Genomic DNA, 8,998 nt, shown 5'->3' with positions numbered 1-8,998 from the left:
CACCAGCGAGCCTCTTTCTGTTTAGAGGCTTCCCTGGCTTCAGTCCTTCACCTTTAGTCACTAAGCACAAACCACATAAAAGCCCGTTTGCTGAAATAAAGTCCCTTTATTTTTTACACATTAATTCAGCCGAAAATCGGGCCCGTGAGAGGGGGGGGGATTTTTTTTTTAATCACTCGGGGCAGCGTGCCAACGATCATACAATCAAACGACAGCTCACATTAGGCAGCTGGATGGGTCTCTCCGTTGCAACGAATCTACCTAGATTCGTTGCTGTGGGTCTGTTTTTTTTTTAAAAACCTTTCTTAAAGGGAAAGGGGCTGTTTGGGAGCATGCTAACGGCTGCCCATTGGCTGCTTGACGGCCAGGGGCGGGACGAGCTTGGCAATAGCGCTTCCTTTCTAGCGATTTCTGCCGAGACCGGAAGCCTGTGGGAAACGCTTATAAACGCAACTGATTCCACTACAAAGGCAGGTATGCATAACGACGAATTCCACTATTTTAAATGGTGATTTTTCATTCCGCAAACAATTTGCAACAAAGATCCCCATGCGAAAAGGCCCCTGGAGTTCTCTCCTAACTCTGAGATCAAGGTAGGAGGCCCTGGGCCAAGCCTGGTGGGCGTGTGTTTAAAGTTTGATGCTCGCAGTTGTTTCTGGATGCAGATTCTGTTACGTTGTAGTGATGGACAGAGGAAGAAACAGCTTTAAAGGGGAATTAGATCGATTCAGAGGACGGGTCTTTCAAGGGCTGCTAGCCAAGGCGACTGAAGGGAACCTTCACATTCAGGGGCACTGAGCCTCTGAATCCAAAATCCAGGAGGCAACCTCAGGCAGGCCTCGGCCTCTGGGCCCTGTTGTTGGCCCTCCAGAGGAACTGTTGGCCCCTTTGTGAAACAGGATGCTGGAGAACATGAACCCCAGGCCTGGTCCAGCAGGGCTCTTCTAATGTTCTTCTAAGGGAAAGACCTCTGCCTCTCTGCCCTGTTGCTGGCCCTCCAGAGGAACTGGTTGGCCACTTTGTGAGATGGGAGGCTGGACTGGAGGGACCCCTGGTCTGACCCAGCAGGGCTCGTCTTACATCCTTATTACATATTCCTATAGAATGAGTACATTTGTCAAGCATGATTTGTATCATAATAAAACAATATTTATTATCCATGTCTTATCTGTGCAAATGATGCACATTCCATATATAACAGCTAGGTTCAAGGCCAGTAGCAAATTGGAGACCGATAAGATTTTTTGGGTATAATCTTTCAAGAATCAGCACTTCCTTCAGTCGTATCTGATGAAGGGAGCTTTGACTCAAAAGCTTGTACCTCCAGAACCTTGGGCTCTATGGCGCAACTGGACTCGAACTCTTCTCCTACAGGCCAAAACAGCCACCCTCTGAAAACACTACAATACCAGCTAGTAGCTGTTCCTGAGCTTAGGCTAATCCATCCATCCATCCATCCATCCATCCATCCATCCATCCATCCATCCATCCATCCATCCATCCATCCATCCATCCATCCATCCATCCATTCATTCATTCATTCATTCATTCATTCATTCCTTGTAAGCTGATGCGAAGATATGTGGGACAGCCCTTCAGAGAAAGGACTTCTCTGGGGTCGCAGACAGGGTGGTTATCGGAGAGAACCAGCCTTGTTGCTGGCAACTCCTATGCGGTGTGCCACAGGGAGTGGTTCTCCCCCCAATCCTGTCCAACATCCCCTTGCTCCCTCTAGCTCAGCTGGTGTGAAGATTCGAGCTGGGATGTCATCAATACGCTGATGGCGCCCAGCTCTTCCTCCTGATGGACGGCCACCCTGACTCTCCCCCGGACTCCTTAGCCAGATGCCTGGATGCAGTGACGGGCTGGCTCAAGCAGAGTCCTCTGAAACTCAATCCCTCTGTGGTTTGGTAGGAAGGATCCCAGTGAGAAGTGTGGCTGGCCTGCCTGGATAGAGTGCAACTATCAGTGGAACACACAGCCAGGTAACCTTTGACGCCTCCCTCTCCGTGGAGGAACAGGTAACAAGAGTAACAAGAGTAGCGTGGCTGGTGTTCTTCCACCTGGGCCAAGCCAAGCTACTAGCGCCCTACCTGGCCCCAGAACACCTAGCCCCTGGGATCCAGGTGACGGTCGCCTCTAGAATAGAATTCTTGAACTCGCTGTATGCAGGCCTAGCCTTATCCCTGATCCGGAAAATACAGCTGGTTCAGAACACAGCAGCCAGGGTCCTCACAGGAACACCCTGGGGCAGGGGTAGTCAACCTGTGGCCCTCCAGATGTCCATGGACTACAATTCCCATGAGCCCCTGCCAGCAAAGGCTGGCAGGGGCTCATGGGAATTGTAGTCCATGGACATCTGGAGGACCACAGGTTGACTACCCCTGCCCTGGGGAAAAGGTTGTTCTCAAATCAGGCTTAAGGGCTTGGTGATCACCTTCAAGGCCATATAGGGTCTGAGTCCTGCTTATGCCCCCAAAGTGCTCTGTGCTCCTCGAATGCCAATAAAGTGGTGATCCAGTTTACTGAATAACGTCTGTAGGTCCTGCGCTTCTTTATCGCGGCAATCTCAACTGTGCTGCAGAATAAGAACATTTCCGATTCTGTAGAGAGAACTAGCCTACATTTGATGATTTAAGCGGAAAGATTGTTTTGTTTCTGCTGAGGAAAGAGAGAGAGATTGGTTAGGGCGAGGGAATGGTGGAAATTTGAAATGGAAGAGGCAGGTGGGAAGGGGGAGGGCGACTGACAAGAAATGTCCCTGTTTATTAAAGTTTCTCCTACAAATGTTCTAGTTGGTATGTTGTGTTATGATTATTATATTTGTTATCATGTTATATGTAACTACACTGTGACATTCTATGCAAACCACCCAGAGTCTTATGGAAGGGACAGTATAAAAATCTGAATTAATTAATTCAATTAATTCAAATGATTAAATCTGAATTAATTAATTAATTAATTAATTAATATTTTCCTTTGCAAAAGGGAAAGGGAGAACATTTTTTAGAACAATTGGAACTCATCAAGATCTATCAGGTGTGATAGAGCAATTCAACCTCCAAGTCTAGGGGAAGTCTATCTCTGGATTCCAAAGGAGAAAGCCCTTCCTGTTCTGCACATGAGCTTTCTAAACAGTCAGGTCAGCTGCAGCTGAACACACTTGAAGCTGCCTCACATCAAGATCGATACTATCTACTCAAGCTGTTGGTGGCTCTTCACAGTCTTGGCCAGATGTCTTCCACAGCTCTTACTGGGTGACCTTGGGCCAGTCACAGTTCTCTCAGGGTTCTCTTGGCCTCACCTACCTCAAAGGGTGTTTGTTGTGGAGAGGAAGGTTAGGCGGCTGTAAGCAGCTTTGAGATTCCTCTGGGTAATGAAAAGTGGAGTACAAAAAAACCCAGTTCTACTCTCCTTTTGACTAAATACTCCTTTCAACTGGAGATGCTGGGGATTGAACTTGGAACCTTCTGTGTGCCAAGAAGATGCTGTACCACTGAGCCACAGGCAGTGACAGAAACTGTAAGCTGAATTAGATAGACCCTTTGACCTGAACCAGCAAGATAATGATTATGTTCTTCAGCCAAAAATCAATAAATACATGCAGTTATCAGAGGGTGTTGTGATTTTTTTTTTGAGGGCTGAAATCTTTGCTTGTTGTAAGTAAAAACGAATCAGAATATTGGAAGATCCAAAAACATTATTTTTATGCCCCTCACCAGGTTTGCACCTGGATAGCTAAATCCAGAATAAAAAGATCATATAATTCCACGTCAAAAAGAGTTCAGATAAAAAGTTCAAATTTCTTTTATCATTTTTCTAGCCACAGGATAAAATAGCCGTCGTCTTCACTCCCCCTCACTACCTCCTTAACAAAATGTGATAGAAATGGCAGCATTAAAATGTACACCTTCTTTTGCATCTGCAGTGTCCAAATGGACATCAAAGAAATGAACAACGGAGAACAGATATAGTAACCCACTGGAGTTTAGTCAACTTTCTCTAGAGCAGTGGTTCTCAACCTGGGGGTCGGGGCCCCTTTCACAGGGGTTGCAGCAGGGCGAGCAGCTTGGCCAGGGGGGGGGGAGCATCCACAACAGCCTTGCAGGGTAGATCGAGATAGAGCATTCGTCTGTTAGGAGCAGCAGAAAAGAGCGAGATTGGCATGATGGGACAAGAGTCAGAACTGAACTGAGAAACCCTGGAAAAAAACCAGTTTAGATACAATCATGAACAACAGATCTTCAGGCCATGGGTCAGTTTTGGTTTAATTTCTGTGAAAGAACCCTTGCATCATTTTATGGTTGAGGGTCACCACAGCATGAGGGACTGGATTAAGGGGTCACGGCATTAGGAGGGTGGAGACCCACCGCTGTAGAGCATTTTAGAAGGGACCTGGAGTCCACTGTGACCAGCCCAGCGCGCCTCTCACGACAGGAAGGAAACTTCCCACCCAGTGTAAAAGCCGGCCAAGAATTCCTCCCACGCATCCCTCTTACTTTGAACAGTTGGTGTACAGAGTGAGACTTCGAACTCTGCTGAACTTCTGTACTGGTTTAAACCAACCACTGACCAAAGATTTCGGTTAACCACTAACCGAACATTTTCAATCCACCATTGAGCGAATATTTCAATTGATGGTTGACCGAACATCTCAATCGGCAATCAATTGAGAATACTTAATAGCTGTCTGTTTTATATCCGTGAGGTTACTCTTTCATTGTTCAGGGAATTCACCTCCAAAATCTTGTGTGTTTTGGAGACAAACAAATGATCCAGATCAGTTATCACTTAATAGTTTTTGCTAACACCTTTGATTCTCTGCTGCTCATATTCTGGCTTGGAGTTAGTGTACTCATGTGAAGAAGCGTTGTTTTGCTGGAAGAAGGGAAATCAAAGCTATATCTGTACATTGCAGAAATATAGAATCAGCAGTAGTTCCTTCTTGCTTACACAACTGGACTGCAACTGCCTGAGAGGGTGGGAGCTCCCCTCACTGGCCGTCTTCAAGCAGCAGCTGGACAGATCCTTCTCCTGGATGCTGGAGGCTGATCCTGCATTGACCAGGGGGTGGACTAGATGGCCTGAGTGACCCCTTCCCACTCTAGGAGTCTAGTTCAGCAGTGGAAGGGGCTGCCTAAGGGGGTGGGGAGCTCCCCCTCACTGGCCGTCTCCAAGCAGCGGCTGGACAGATCCTTCTCCTGGATGCTTGAGGCTGATCCTGCATTGAGTGGGGGGTGGGACTAGATGGCCTCCATGGCCCCTTCCCACTCTAGGATCCTAGGAGTCTAGTTCAGCAGTGGAATGGGCTGCCTGAGGAGGTGGGGAGCTCCCCCTCACTGGCTGTCTTCAAGCAACGGCTGGACAGATCCTTCTCCTGGATGCTTGAGGCTGATCCTGCACTGAGCAGGGGGAGGACTAGATGGCCTCCATGGCACCTTCCCACTCTAGGATCCTAGGAATCTAGTTCAGCGGTGGAAGGGGCTGCCTGAGGAGGTGGGGAGCTCCCCCTCACTGGCCGTCTTCAAGCAGCGGCTGGACTGATCCTTCTCCTGGATGCTTGAGGCTGATCCTGTGTTGAGCAGGGGGTGGGACTAGATGGCCTGCATGGCCCCTTCCCACTCTAGGATTCTAGGAGTCTAGTTCAGCAGTGGAAGTGGCTGCCTAAGGAGGTGGGGAGCTCCCCCTCACTGGCAGTCTTCAAGCAGCGGCTGAACTGATCCTTCTCCTGGATGCTTGAGGCTGATCCTGCACTGAGCAGGGGGTGGGACTAGATGGCCTGCATGGCCCCAACCCACTCTAGGATTCTCGGAGTCTAGTTCAGCAGTGGAAGGGGCTGCCTGAAGAGGTGGGGAGCTCCCCCTCTTCAAGCGGCAGCTGGACAGATGCTGATCCTGAATGCTTGAGGCTGACCCTGCACTGTGTGGCCCCTTCCCACTCTAGGACTCTAACTAAAATGTGGGCTATAAATGCTTTAATAAATAAACATTAAGTAAGAGGGGAGGCTGAGATTTCTGTTCACCCTCAGTCTGAGAAAGACGCTTGTGGGATTCTTGCTGTGATTATTTTTAAAGAATGACTCGCAAGGCTGTGAGTTCAGTCGCCCCCTTGTGGCTCAAAGAGGCAGAGTTTTGGCTCAGAGCCTCCATAATGATTTTGGACGGTGACCTTGGTCCCTTCCAGGTTCCTGCCCTGCAGTTGCCTGCATGAAATGCTCTGCAAAGGACGCAGGCACAGCTTTTTCTGTGGCACGAGCCAAGGGCAATTGGCAGCCCACGGCCATGTCTGAGCCTTTGCATGCCTCTGACCCACTCAGGATCCCTGAAGGGCGTGACCCTGTTCCTGGCTTCGTGATTTCCTGTGGGATGACACAGCCACGGAAAATTGAGCGTGGCACTTGTAACTCCGACCAGGATTAGGCGATACCTGGAGATTTTGGGGTTGGAGCCTGGGCTGGGCGGGGTCTTGAGAGGGGAGGGAACCGGTTGGGTATAAAGCGGCCATTTGCTCCTGTTCTGATGCGGAAAGTCTCTCAGAGAGCCAGTGTGGTGTGGTGCTTAAGAGCAGCAGCCCCTAATCTGGAGAGCCGGGTTGGATTCCCCACTCCTTCTCCTCATGCTGGGTGACTCTGGGCCAGTGACAGTCCTGTCAGAGCTGTTCTCACAGAGCAGTTTCTCTCAGAGCTCTCTCAGCCCCACTTACATACAGGGGGTCTGTTGTGGGGAGAGGAAAGGGAAGGCGAATGGAAGCCACTTTGAGCCTCCTTCGGGTAGGGAAAAGCGGCATATAAGAACCATCTCTTCTTCTTCTTCAGTAATCTCAGGGCTCTCTCAGCCTCCCCTTCCTCACAGGGTGTCTGTTGTGGGGAGAGGAAAGGGAAGGCGAATGGAAGCCACTTTGAGACTCCTTTGGGTAGAGAAAAGTGAGGTATAAAAACCAGCTCTTCTTCTTCTTCTTCTTCTTCTTCTTCTTCTTCTTCTTCTTCTTCTTCTTCTACCATCGAGAAATCCTTGAAACATTCTTCAGGCTTCAAGAAACCCCAGAAGTGGTGCATTTGGACAGAATACAGTTGGGAAGCACAGCTGTGGACACGCCCACCTGTGGCCCCTCCCCTCCCCACCTCCTCCAGACCCATCATTGGCCATTTTGGGAGGGGAGGAACAGGTTGACATGACCATATGGCCATGCCACCTGACAAATGTGTAACAAAATTTAAAAATATATCAAAACGAGTAACAAAGCCCATTGCATCTAACAATACAGTGGGTGCTAGGCTCCCCCTCCCCAGGCAGGCCAACCAAGGCCTCCCCTTCCCCCGCCACCCCCAGGGCGAGGGGGGACTTCACACCTCCCCAGACAGCTCCGCCAAAACCTGGCAAAGCCACGGCAGGTGCTGTCTGGCGCAGCGGGAGACTGGTGAGGGCTTCCCCCAACCCACCCCCTGGCCACAGTCCCTGGCCTCCCACCCTCCCTCCCAGCTCCAGCTGCCTGCCTGCCTACCTTACCAGTAGTTGGCACGTCTTCCATATGAAACGAGTTGGAGGGGGATGTGGCCAGAGGTGGGCCAGCCCTCCTGATTGGACAGACAGCCAATCAGGGATGGGACAACTGGGACAGACTACCTGACTGGTGGTTAGGCGATGAGTCCCAACTCCTCCCAGCACCCTCTTACCGTTTTATTAAGAGGTTCAGTTTAATTCATTCCCACCCATTTGGGAAACCCTTCCAGAGCCATCAAGAGACTCTAGTTGAGAAAGCCTGCTTTAGCACCACCGTTCGTGTTTAACCATGTTGGTAGAACCTGAGTATGCAGAGCGTGTGCATCACTTGGTTGCTTAAAGCGAGGTACGTCAACCCCTGGTCTGTGGCCCGGTACCAGGCCACAAAGGCCACGGTACCAGGCTGTCGGCAGCCGCACCTACCTCCCCCTCCCCGGAAGAGGCAGGCGTAGCCGTCGGCACACCAGCGACACAAACGAGCACACGCAGAGCTGCTGCGCATGCACGTTTGCGCCCCAGCCTATTTATGCTAAATATATGTTTCCTTTGATGCCCCCTGCAGGACACCCTTTATATTCAGCGCAATTATGCACAATACAGATCCTGCAGATCCCAATACAACACAGCCATTCACAAAGATCCCTTCTTTAAAGCAGCCTGTTTGAAGGAAGGTAGGAAAGTACTTTTGAACATAAAGTGCCTCATTACTTCAGAGAAGATGATGCCCTGAGGTGCTTCCATGCCTGAGAGAAGGGGGCAGGAGGGCCAGGTCTCATAGACTCCTAGAATCATAGAGTTGGAAGGGTCCATACAGGCCATCTAGTCCAACCCCCTGCTCAACGCACAATCAGCCCTAAGCATCCTAAAGCATCCAAGAAAAGTGTGTATCCAACCTTTGCTTGAAGACTGCCAGTGAGGGGGAGCTCACCACCTCCTTAGGCAGCCTATTCCACTGCTGAACTACTCTGACTGTGAAAAAATTTTTCCTGATATCTAGCCTATATCGTTGTACTTGAAGTTTAAACCCATTACTGCGTGTCCTCTCCTCTGCAGCCAGCAGAAACAGCATCCTGCCCTCCTCCAAGTGACAACCTTTCAAATACTTAAAGAGGGCTATCATGTCCCCTCTCAACCTCCTTTTCTCCAGGCTGAGCATTCCCAAGTCCCTCAACCTATCTTCATAGGGCTTGGTCCCTTGGCCCCAGATCATCTTCGTCGCTCTCCTCTGTACCCTTTCAATTTTATCTACGTCCTTCTTGAAGTGAGGCCTCCAGAACTGCACACAGTGCTCCAGGTGTGGTCTGACCAGTGCCGTATACAATGGGACTATGACATCTTGTGATTTTGATGTGATGCCCCTGTAGTCTCAGCTCACTGCTGTCAGCCACTGATAATATATTTGCTCATTATTATCTTAATGTGGACACCTTTATTGTACACGGAATATTTCCCCCACAATTCAATCTCAAGAGAAGGCAAACAAATCCAAATTGCTGGTT

The 8,998-nt window shown here is 49.7% G+C and overlaps 1 protein-coding gene across 1 annotated transcript in view; it reads left to right on the top strand.

The window, feature by feature from the left end:
* Nucleotides 1–415: 415 nt before the first annotated feature.
* Nucleotides 416–8,998, top strand: part of ZAP70 (zeta chain of T cell receptor associated protein kinase 70) — a 49,549-nt gene continuing 40,966 nt past the window's right edge. Inside the window, exon 1 of the mRNA XM_077331532.1 lies at nt 416–474. The gene's annotated coding sequence lies outside the window, so the exon portion shown is untranslated. The remainder of the gene's footprint in view (nt 475–8,998) is intronic.

The sequence above is a fragment of the Paroedura picta genome, chromosome 4, assembly GCF_049243985.1.
Source record: "Paroedura picta isolate Pp20150507F chromosome 4, Ppicta_v3.0, whole genome shotgun sequence".
Taxonomy (NCBI): domain Eukaryota; kingdom Metazoa; phylum Chordata; class Lepidosauria; order Squamata; family Gekkonidae; genus Paroedura; species Paroedura picta.
The sequence above is the reverse complement of the archived record's forward strand: the minus strand, read 5'-3'. Positions and strand labels throughout refer to the sequence as shown.